This window comes from Anolis carolinensis, chromosome 1 (genome assembly GCF_035594765.1).
Source record: "Anolis carolinensis isolate JA03-04 chromosome 1, rAnoCar3.1.pri, whole genome shotgun sequence".
NCBI lineage: Eukaryota > Metazoa > Chordata > Lepidosauria > Squamata > Dactyloidae > Anolis > Anolis carolinensis.
The window spans coordinates 348,526,126-348,538,144 of NC_085841.1; the positions used below are offsets into that span (position 1 = coordinate 348,526,126).

The 12,019-nt window shown below is 45.8% G+C and overlaps 1 long non-coding RNA gene across 3 annotated transcripts in view; it reads left to right on the forward strand.

The window, feature by feature from the left end:
• The first annotated feature begins 856 nt into the window (after positions 1-856).
• LOC134295561 (uncharacterized) overlaps positions 857-12,019 on the forward strand; it is a 147,978-nt gene continuing 136,815 nt past the window's right edge. The window contains exons 1-2 of one of the 3 annotated variants that reach the window (XR_010002190.1): positions 857-1,171; positions 4,783-4,864. This is a non-coding gene — a long non-coding RNA (uncharacterized LOC134295561). The remainder of the gene's footprint in view (positions 1,172-4,782; positions 4,865-12,019) is intronic. The other 2 variants (XR_010002188.1, XR_010002189.1) reach the window with 2 other exon arrangements.

Below are 12,019 nucleotides of genomic sequence, written 5' to 3' on the forward strand. Positions count from 1 at the left end.
TGTTGCCTCCATTGAGCTTTCTTTTGAGAATTTTTCTGACCCTTTGTGTGTATTCTTTGCTGACCACAGTTTTCACATGTTCATGCTTGATGTTGTCCAGCTGTAATATGCTCAGATATTTATAGGCCTCTGGTTGATGACACTTTATTGTTTGGCCATTAGGCATATTGATGCCCTCCCTTTCAATAATTTTTCCCTTCTTCAATGCCACTGTCGAACATTTGTCCAAACCAAACTCCATGTTGATATCAGTGCTAAAAATTCGGACAGTGTTGGTCAGAGACTGGATTTCAGTTTCCGTTTTCCCATACAGCTTCAGGTCATCCATGTACATCAGATGTGAAATTTTGTGAGGTTTCTTAGATGTTTGATAGCCAAGATTTGTTTTTTGTAAGATTGTTGACAGAGGGATCATGGCAATAATGAAAAGCAGAGGGGGCAATGAATCTCCCTGGAAAATTCCTCTTCTGATGTTGACAAGTCCATAGCTTTCATTTCCAACAAACAGTTCAGTTTTCCAGTGCTCCATCATGTTGTTATTATTATTATTATTATTTCTCATTTCCTGTTGTCTCAACCCTTTCTTAACTGTGAGTCGTTTGGATGCCAGATATATATTCAACCCTCCCAGGCTGCTGGAGGGAGATTCTTCTGGCAGATGCAGTCCCGAACTTTCAGGATCTGAATCCTCCAGGACCTTTGGGTGATAGTGACTGGGTTCTTGAGGATGGGAGTCCAGGCAGGAAGGCCGGGTCCCTGAGTCACCGGTGCCGGCCGGCAACTCCGCCTCCGTCATCAGCAAGAGCAGCAGCAGCCTCGTCTCCATTGGCAGACAGGAGCGTTCGGGCTGCGAGCCGCCGACAGTGTCCTCATTTGACCCCGGCTGCTTGGCTGCCGCAGAGGGATCCGGGGGCGCGCAAGGCTAAAGGGGGGGGGGGGTGGAATAAGCGGGAGAGAAGCCGAGAGAAGGGGGGAAAGAGGCAGATGGATCGACGCCCCCTCCCTCCCTCCTCCCTCCAGGAGAAGAAACCTTTTCCTCCTCTCCCCCCTCCCCTCCCTTTGACTGAACCCCAATCTTGTTTCTGGATGGGGTGGGGGCACAAAAGACAGAGTGAGATCTCCAAAATTTAAAAAAAGAGCCATCCGCAGGCCAGAGGGAGGAACGGGAAAGGTAAGACAGAGGAGACGAGGAGGGTGGTTGTTTGGTTTGGTTTTGAGATGGCCAGGGTCGCCGCCGCAGGGAATGAATGGGGAGAGCATTGCAGGAAAGTGGGACCCCCCCCCCCTCTTCTTTATAGTGGAAGATCCCGATCCCTGGTAGAAAGATGAGAAGGGCGAGGGGAAGGAGAGCACGTCGCGGGAGGAAAGGAGAGCACGTCCCCTCCGGCGCCCCGGCTGTTAAGCTGGCTTTGACCTCGGTCAAGCACTCGAGGCCCCGTGGCGTCTCGGTTCGCGCGTTGGGCTGAGAGGCTGGAGGCCGGGGTTCGAGGCCCCGCTGGGGTGACTTTTCGGAGAGTCGCACTCTCTCAGCTTCAGGAGGAAAATATCTCTTGTGGATATAGTGATAAGATCGCCATAAATCGGGGAATGTCTAAGAAGATATTGGAGGAAGGAGGAGAAAACAAAGTAGATTCTGGGTTGCTTGCTATTCCAGAAGCATTCTCTCCTGATGTTTCGCCCATATGTATAGCAAGCATCCTCAGAGGTGTGAGGTCTAAGGTCTATTAGAAACTGTGGAAAGTGCAGGTTGGGTAAAAGAACTCTTGTCTGTCTGAGACAGGTGTGAATGTTGCAATTGATCACCTTGATTAGCCTTGCAGATTCAAAGCCTGGCTGCTTCCTGCCTGAGGGAATCCTTTGTTGGGAGGTATTACCTGGCCCTGGTTGTTTCATATCTGGAATTCCCGTTTTCAGGAAGCAGCCCATTAAATGCTAATCGAGGTGATCGATTGCAATATTCACACCTGCCTCAGATAGACAAGAGACTGGTCTATAGTGTACTCTGCGTCTCCAAACTACAACTCCCAGGATTCTGTAACATCGAGCCCTAGCAGTTCAGGTGGTGCTAAATTGCATTGTGTAAATGCACCCCTTAAGTGCCAGGAGATTCCCCCAGGATTCTGTAGCATTGAGCCCTGGCAGTTCAGGGGTGCGTCTTTAAACTGTATAATGAATGCAGTTTGGCACCACTTGAGTTGCCAGGGCTCTATGGTGTGGAATCCTAGGATTTGGAGTTTGGTGGGCACTCTTGGCTAAACTGCCCTTCCCATGATTTCATGCCATTGAGCTGTGGCAGTTCAAGTGGGGTCAAAACTGAATTCATTCTACAGTAGTGCCTTTCCATTCATCAACTCCCAGCATCCCCTGGCCACACTCTGAGAAGGGGGATTCTGGGTGGGGTGGGGTTCAAAGGCATGTAGTTTCCAAGCTGAAGAGTTACTGACTATAGCCCAGGGTTTTGTTTTGTTTTTTAGTTTGGGAGCAAACTGTTTCCAATGCTTTCCGGGCATCTTGCGTCACTCAGGAATTTGGAAGGCCAAAGGCTGGAATTGTTACCTAAGAAGCTTATTTCTGGGCCTGGCCAGGCTGGGAAATGAAAGTCCCCCTTGCAAAGATGGGAACAGGCCAGCTGGGGTCCCAAAGATCAGCCAGAGACCCTTAGTAGAAAGACATCGGCTGGTTATTAATATTACTATACCAGCCTAAGGGAGAGCCAATGTGTGGCTCCAGCACTGGACTAGGGATGCATCTACACTGTGGAATGAATGCAAAGTTTGGATCTGGAATTGGGAAAGTCCAGGGCCACAAATCAGAGGGAGAGCCTTTTTCCAGGGGGCCCCTTAGTGGGCCCCTCTTTTCTGACCTCCAAGTTAGGAATGTGAGTTTCTTTCTTAGCCTTGAAAAGCCTGAGTGGGGCTTTATGTAGTATCAGCTGGCCCTATCTGTGGGTAGAGTGGGGACACTGCCTCAGGCAACAGATTTCAAGGATCATGAAAGGGCAGCTGGTTCTAATATGTTTGACTTTTTACCCTTGTCATGTTTTTATTTACTGCCAGGTAGAGCTGCTTATGGGAGTCCCCTAGTCTGTGTGCCAAAACACTTTGGACATGCCCTTATCCTGATTTGGGTCAGGCAGCAAAATGGCTTGGGTCGGCCCTGTGGGCCCTGACCCCTAGGAATTTATAATCTGAATTTGAAGACTGGGAAGAGAGAAAAGGAAAAAACAGAAAGAGATTGTGACAATTGATGTAAACAAGTAAATTCTAGAATTGAGTTGACTAGGGATGCATCTATACTGTGAAATTAATGCTGTCTGACAATCATTTAATTGCCATGGGTCAATGCAATGGAATCATTGCATTCATAGTTTGGTGAGGCACCAGCACCTTTGGCAGAGAAGGCTAAATAGTTTGTAAACTACAACTCGCATGTTTCCATAGCATTGAGCCATGGCAGTTCAAGTGGTATCAAACTGCATTAATTCTGTATCCTTGAAAGCAAATCTTCCTTCCCCCTATTTCAGTGATTCTCATCCTATGGATCCCCAGATGTTTTGGCCTTCAACTCCCAAAATCCTAACATCTGGTAAACTGGCTGGGATTTCTGGGAGTTGTAGGCCAAAACACCTGGAGACATGCTAGTTGAGAACCACTGCCCTATTCTTGCATGTGGAGTCAGTTGGAGGGTGCTGTAGAATGAATGCCGTTTGACACCACTTTAACTGCCATGGCTCAATGCTATAGAAAGATGGGAGTTGTAGTTTTGCAAAGTCATTGGCCTTCTCTGTCAAAGTGTGCTAGTGCCTCACCAAACTTCAACTCCCAGGATTCCATACAGGTGAGCCCTGACAATTGAAGTGGCATCCAACTACATTTATTCTACAGTGCAGATGTGCCCAGAGATTAGGATTAAAGGGTGACTTTCAAACCTATGTGGGCTTCGGCTCCTTTCTGAGTAAACAAGTGTATTTCGAAATTATCCCACTAAAACCAATGGGGTGTTTTTGTTTTTGTTTTTTTACAATTAATGGTACTCTCCTTGCAAGCGGGAGGGGAAGTTGTGAGTTAATGAACCAGTGATCCCTTCCCCTTCTTGCTTGTTAAATAAATTAATAAAACACACAGCAGAAGGGAAGGAATTGAAAACCAAGGGAAGTTCAGCTCGAACACCTCCAAATTGAATCAAGCCTCAGCAGGAGGTGATGCGAAGGAACAGGCCTTTGTGTGTTCCTTGCATCCTGTGTCTAATAAGAAAGACATTTGCCAACCATCTGTGCAAAACAGTAATGGCGAAGTGGAGGAAGGTTTCCATGGAAGTGTCTGGTTGAAGTATTGCTCTTTGGCTCTTGAATGCAGAGTTGGGATATTTACATTTTGTTGGACTACAATTCCCAGAATCCTTCAACCAGCACCGCACCCAGGGAGTTGTCCCAAGGAAAGGTGGTTTGAATGATGGACAAGGGACCAGAGTTCAAGTCCACTCTCAGCCATAGAAACCTATTGCATAACATTGGGCAAGTCGCACTGTCTCAGCCTTTCAATACATCTCAGAGAATAGTGTGACCATAAAATGTAGTCCAGTTGAAGGCCCATGACAGCTGTTTTGTGCTCCAAAAGCCAGAAAGCAATTTTTCCATGCTGGAAATAGAACAACATGATCCACAACACTGGGAAACAAAAGACTAGGACAATTTTGTGATACCCACAAACTCTCCTCTCCTACACTTTGCTGCAATTTCTGTGTCTTTGCTGACTGAGGCAGCTGCCTTGCTTTCCTAAACAGGAGAGAGCACTGACTGGCAATAGGAATGAATGGTAGCCATCTGGATTTGAGATCACTGGTGGAAAGATCTTTGCCTCAGAAGGTAGGAAGGCAATCTCTTATGGTGTGTTTGTGTGTATGTGCCTTCAAGTTCCCTTTTGACTGATGGTGATCCCATGAATTTCATAGAGTTTTCTTGGACAAAGATTACTCAGAGGTAGTTTTGCCAGTTTCTGTCTCTGAAATATAGCTTATAGTATTCTGTGTTTCACCCTATTAAAGTTTGCTGTAGGATTGTAATGGAGGTCAGTACCATTCTTAGGAAATTGCAGCAATAAGGCAAAGCATGATTTTGTTTGTTGTTTACTGTTATGTCACTTCTTTCCTGTAGCAAGTCCAAGGCTCCATACATGGCTCTCCTTCTCTGTATTTCGTCCATGTGGGAGGTGAGGGCTGAGAAGAGGGAAATAAGGTTGGTCCTATGTCACCAAGCTAAGTTATTTCTAGGTAATTTAAGAGCTGTGATCTTTAACACATTGAACTGAAAGGCTCTTGCATCCCAGAAAATTGAATATATAAATGCTAGAAGATGATGTCATGTAGAAGATGGGGGCAGCTTGTTTGTTTCTGTTCCAGAATATGAACCAATGGATTCAGATTACAAGAACAGAGCAGCTAAATGTTAGGGTGGTAAAAGCTGTTTGATAGGGGAATAGATTTGGGTCAACTATCAGAAAGAGGAATAAACTTGCATCTTCTTGTGGAGAGCAAAAGCAGAGTATAAATAAACATAATAATAATAATAATAATAATAATATGTCTATCTTGTTTGCTATGTTATAATAAAGTAACTATATCAATAACAGTAATTTACTTTTGAGAGTGTTATAGTCTCTTCATTGGAAGTCTTTAAACAGATATTGGATGGGCATCTCTCAGGAGTGCTTTAGCTGTGTATTGCTGCATGGCAAGGGGTTGGGCTACACAGTTCTTCCAACTCTTAGCAATTCCTTTTCCAAAATATTTATACAACAAATGTAGGGGGAAAACAACTTGTGTCCTTCCAGATGATGTTGAACTGCAGCTCCCATCAGCCCCTAGCAGGGGAATCACAGGATGATGATCCTTATCTGACCCTATAGAGATCCTAATCCTGTGATAAATGGATAAAAAGGGCCCGGGAATGAAATTCCCTTGGGTTGCTATGAGTTTTCCAGGCTGTATAGCCATGTTCCAGAAGCATTCTCTCCTGACTTGGAGCCATTTTATTTTATGTGTGTTGGTAATGGTTGTGACTACAATTGTATGTGTTATTGTACCGGTTTATGTTATATGCTGCATCCTGGAGTGGCTTTCTAAGGGTCTCTTCGGGGAGATAATGATGGGATATAAATAAAGATGATGATGATTTTTATTATTGGGTGGTTGTATGTTTTCCGGGCTGTATGGCCATGTTCCAGAAGCATTCTCTCCTGACGTTTCGCCCGCATCTATGGCAGGCATCCTCAGAGGTTGTGAGGTCTGTTGGAAACTAGACAAGTGGGGTTTATATATGTTCGAACTCTTGTCCCCCAGGCAGTAAGCAGCCAGACCTTGAAGCTGAAAGGCTATTCAATGCTAATCAAGATGGCCAATTGAAACATTCACATCTGCCTCAAAGAGACAAGAGTTCTTTCTCCACAGATATATAAACCGCACTTGCCTAGTTTCCAACAGACCTCACAACTTCTGAGGATGCCTGCCATAGATGCAGGAAAGCATAGATGCAGAATAGCCCAGGCATGGGCAAACTTGGGCCCTCCGGGTGTTTTGGACTTCAACTCCCACCATTCCTAACAGCCTACCGGCTGTTAGGAATGGTGGGAGTTGAAGTCCAAAACACCCGGAGGGCCCAAGTTTGCCCATGCCTGCTATAGCCAAAGCTACCCCAATCGGATTCGGTATTGCAGCATCCTTCTTGAGATGCGGGAAGGAGGGAGCGAGCATGCGCAGAGGCGCGCTCTGCCTGGGATTGTGAGGACTGTGTCCTCAGATGACTCCGGTCCGCCTCCGCCTCCCTCTTTTCCGCCGGCTGCTCTTTGCGTCTTGCCTCCGCCGCTTCTCTCTCTCTCTCTCTCTTTTTAATCGGCGGCTCTTTGGCTGCGAGAATTTTTCTTTCTTTTCCTTCCTTCTCAGTAGAATAGCTCTTGGTCTGCCTTGTTCTACCGGGAAGAAGGCGGTGAGGGTAGAGTTTGATTTCTCTTTAAGCACAAATCGCTTAGCTTTGGCGGCACCTTTTTAAAGGTGGTTGCTTGGTTTGATATTAGTGTTGTTGTTGTTTATAATTCTACGTTACACACGATTCTTCCCCACTTGTGTGCCTTCAAGTCGCTGGTGGATGGAGGGCAACCCCATTCATTCATAGGGTTTGAATGCCTCATCACTAGAGCATAATAAATCCACTTTAATGTGTTGTCGAAGGCTTTCATGGCCGGGATCACAGGGTTGTTGTATGTCTTTCGGGCTGTGTGGCCATGTTCCAGAAGTATTCTCTCCTGACGTTTCGCCCACATCTATGGCAGGCATCCTCAGAGGTTGTGAGGTAACTTCTGAGGATGCCTGCCATAGATGTGGGCGAAACGTCAGGAGAGAATACTGCTGGAACATGGCCACACAGCCCGAAAGACATACAACAACCCTGCAATCCACTTTAAATCCAGTTTCTGCCTCCTGCAGAATTCTGGGGTTTGTAGTTTGGTGAGGCCCAGGACCTGTCAGGCTGAGCTGTTTAAAACTCCCTCCCTAAAGTGGATTTAAAGTGGAATTAAAGTGGTTCCAAGCTCTAGTGTGATAAGGCAAGGAATACTCACTCAGAGGTGGTTTTGCCAGTTCCTTCCTCTGAATGATAGCCAACAGCAGTGGTTGATGGTCTCCCATCCAAGTACTGACCAGGCTGGACCCTGCTTAGCTTCCAATATCACATGGGATCTGTTGGGTTTAAATCCATCTGAACATTTCTGGGTAGAATTAGCACTTGCAAGTCCTCTTTAGTGGAGAGTAAAAGCCATTGAGACCAATGGGGTTTGCTTCTAAGTAAATCCTAGGATTCCATAGCATGTTAAAGAGGAGTCGAACTGCATTCAACCTGGACACAGCATATTATTTTAGAGCACAGAAATGCTGGACCACGCTAACAACCACCATGTCAGACTAGACAGAGAAGCCACTGAAATCCACAAGCAGGTGGACAATTTCAACAGAAAAGAGGAAACCATGAAAATGAACAAAATCTGGATACCTGTATTTAAAAAAAACCTCTGAAATCAGGAGGGTAAATAAAGATCAACACTCAAAAACAGAGGAATTCCAGACAAGAAACAATCAGGGCCAGCTAACACCTCCCAACAAAGGATTCCCCAGGTGGGAAGAAGCCAGGCTTTGAAGCTGCAATGCCATTCAATGCCAATTGCAACATTCACACTTCCAACAGACAAGAGTTCTTTCCCCCACCCTGGACTTTACACAGATATAGAAACCCCACTTGTATGGTTTTCCAACAGACCTCACAACCTCTGATGGTGCCTGCCATAGATGTGGGCGAAACGTCAGGAGAGAATGCTTCTGGAATATGGCCATACAGCCCGGAAAACACATCAACTCAGTGCATTCATTCTTCTGTATAGAGGCATTCTTAAAGATTCTGGAAATTCTAGGACTGAAAATACAGAATCCCAAACGAAGGATGTAAACAAAACCCTCACTTTTTAGAGAAACGACGAGCAATAGGTATGCTTTTGATCTGCTTTAGAGGTCTCTGGAACTTTTCTTCAAAAATAACATTATAAAGGGATGGAGGGACGAGGCGGGGTTGTTTTCCAGACCTGCTTTCCTCCCGTTGTTCCTAGTGGTGCTTGTGGCCAGGAAACGGATCATCTTTTCTCAACAGTCCGATGAAGAAATCTAGAAAGGTTCTGGGAGGAAAGTAGTTGCAAAGATCCCTTCCAAACCAGGTTCAGGGCTCCACTCCTTAATGTAAAAGACCTGGTGTGCTCTAAGTCCGCAACATATTATTTGCATAGGAGCCAGTCTCACCTGGGGTGTGTTTACACCGTAGAATGAATGCAGTTTGACGCCACTTTGCCTGCTGTGGCTTAATGCTGTGGAATAATCATGAGAGTTGTAGTTTTAGGCGCTCCTTAGCCTTCTCTGCCAAAGAGTGCTGGTGCCTCCCTACATTACAAACCCCAGGATTCCATAGCATTGATCAATGGCAATTAAAGTGGTGTCAAACTACATTTATTCGACAGTGTGGATGCACCCTACACCACGCTCATTCTTAGAAGCGAAAAACTGCTGTGTTTAATGTGTTGTGGAAGGCTTTCATGGCTGGAATGGAATCACTGGGTTGCTGTGAGTTTTCCGGGCTGTATGGCTATGTTCCAGAAGTATTCTCTCCTGACGTTTCGCCCACATCTATGACAGGCATCCTCAGAGGTTGTGAGGTGTTGGAAAATAGGCAAGTGGGGTTTATATATCTGTTCAGGGTGGGAAAAAGAACTCTTGTCTGCCTGAGGCAAGTGTAAATGTTTCAATTGGCCAGCTGGATTACTATTGAATAGCCGTTCAGCTCCAAAGCCTGGCTGTTTTTTGCCTGGGGGAATCCTTTGTTGGGAAGTGTTAGTTGGCCCCGATTGTTTCCTGTTTGGAATTCCCATGTCTGTTTTTTATTTGATTCTTTCGTTCAGAAGATAAGTCAGGGGTTTCTTCTGTGCTAAGTGTGCATGGGCTTGTAGTCTGGGTTGTTTACAATTATCATTATCGCCATTGCTGTTATTATTAGTAGTAGTAGTAGCAGTAAATTAAAATATTCTGCCAAATCTTTTAAGTGCCCCAAACCGTGAGGCTTGATGACTCACTGCGGAATAAATGTATTATGTGTCTAATGTGTTGTCGAAGACTCATGGCCGGAATCACTGGCTTGCTCTGAGTTTTCCGGGCTGGAACATGGCCATACAGCCCGGAAAACTCACAGCAACCCGATAATGTATTTGTTGTATCTTTTTGTTGTTGTTAGGAGCAGAAGTGAGCCAGATTCCTCCCCTCTTTTCGGATCTTCTTCGGTGCCTCCTGTGGCGTTTGCAAATCCTTGCTTTTTCTAGCAAGAGGATTCGTTTTCTAGGGAGGAGGGGGAGGCGGTTCTACACTGTACAATTAATGCGCCTTGACACCACTTGAACTGCCGTGGCTTGAAGCTATGGAAACATGGGAGTTCGTCGTTTCCTAAGGTGTTTAATCTCCTTTGCCAAACAGTGCCTATTCATCCCAAGGATTCCATAGCTTCGAGCCATGGCAGTTCAAGCGGTGTCGAACTGCATTAACTCTACAATATAGATCTATTCCTGGACTACATGAGTAACTTTTTCAAACTCTAGTCGGAAAAAAAAGGAGGAAGGATGTGGACAGCTAGCCTGCCCAGGAACGTTTCTGTGGGTGTTTTTTTTTTTTAACCCGCATCATACTATTTGCCTCGATATGTGTCTCCCTTCTGACATTATATTTGTTTTGCTTCTTCCTGGCAAATTCGAAAGCGCAATATAAAAAACCGACATATTGTTTAAATGAGCGACGCAACCAGAGTTGTGCTTGTATCTCAGCGGTTGGGACGTCAGTTGGGTGTAGATCCATATAATGCAATCTGAACTCCATCATATGGGTCCACCATATAATGCCGTTCCAACTGCATCATTGGTCAGTGTGGATCTTGCCCAAAACGGGGATGAACCCGTTTGTAATCGGGCGATGCGACTCGGGAACCCTCTCCAATGGAGAAAGAGGAAGAGCTGCTTCTCCGTTTCTTATCCAACTCTGGAAGGAGGGTACAGAAGCAAAGCATTAAAACAGCGCGAATTTGTTGAATTTTTAAAGAAATACATTCAACGAAGTTAGGGCGCAGGGAGAGCCAGCACCGATGTAAGAATGGCAATCGGGACCCAAGCGTGTTTGGCTTCCCTACACGTATAAAAATCCTCTCTTTCCTCTGCTTATTCAATTGCGAAGAGCGAGAGAGGATGTACTTGCGTCCACACTGTAGAATGGATTCAGTTTGGCGCCAGTTTAATCCGCTCTATCTCAGTGCTATGGAATCCTGAGATTTGTAGTTTTGCAAGGTCATTAGAGCCTCCTTTGTCAGACAGTGACTGTGCCTCACTAGACTACGAATCCCATAGTATTGAGCCCATGGCAATTAAAGTGTGGTCAATGTGTTGTCGAAGGTTTTCATGGCCGGAATCACTGGGTTGTTGTGAGTTTTCCGGGCTGTATGGCCATGTTCCAGAAGCATTCTCTCCTGACGTTTCGCTCACATCTATGGCAGGTATCCTCAGAGGTTGTAAGGTGTTGGAAAATGGGAAAGGGCTTTATATATCTGGGAGAAATAACTGTTGTATGTTTGAGGCAAGTGTGAATGTTCCAATTGGCCAGTTTGGTTAGCATTGAATAACCTGGCAGCTTCAAAGCCTGGCCACTTCCTGCCCTTTTTTTGTGTTAGGAGCTACTTGAGAAACTGCAAGTCGCTTCTGGTGCGAGATAATTGCCCGTCTGCAAGGACGTTGCCCGGGAACGCCCGGATGTTTTGATGTTTTTACCATCCTTGTGGGAGGCTTCTCTCATGTCCTTGCATGGAACTGGAGCTGATAAAGGGAGCTCATCCGTGCTCTCCCCAGGTGGGATTCGAACCTGGCAACCTTCAGGTCAGCAACCCAACCTTCAAGTCTTTAACCCACTACGCCACCGTGGGCTTCCTGCCTGAGGGAATTCTTTGTTGGGAGGTGTTAGCTGGCCTTGGTTGTTTCCTTTCTGGGATTCTTTTGTTTTTTGAGTGTTGTTCTTTATTTATTTATTTGGGAGCCTGGTGGCGAAGTGTATTAAAGCACTGGGCTGCTGAATTTGCAGACCGAAAGGTCCCAGGTTCAAATCCCGGAGCGGAGTGAGCGCCCGCTGTTAGCTCCAGCTTCTGCCAACCTAAAAGTTCGAAAACATGCCAATGTGAGTAGATCAATAGGTACCGCTCCGGCGGGAAGGTAACGGCGCTCCATGCAGTCATGCTGGCCACATGACCTTGGAGGTGTCTACGGACAGCGCCGGCTCTTCAGCTTAGAAATGGAGATGAGCACCAACCCCCAGAGTAAGACATGACTGGACTTAATGTCAGGGGAAACCTTTACTTTTACCTTTCTTTATTTACTGTCAGAGGTTTGTAGTTTGTGTTTCTTCATCAGCT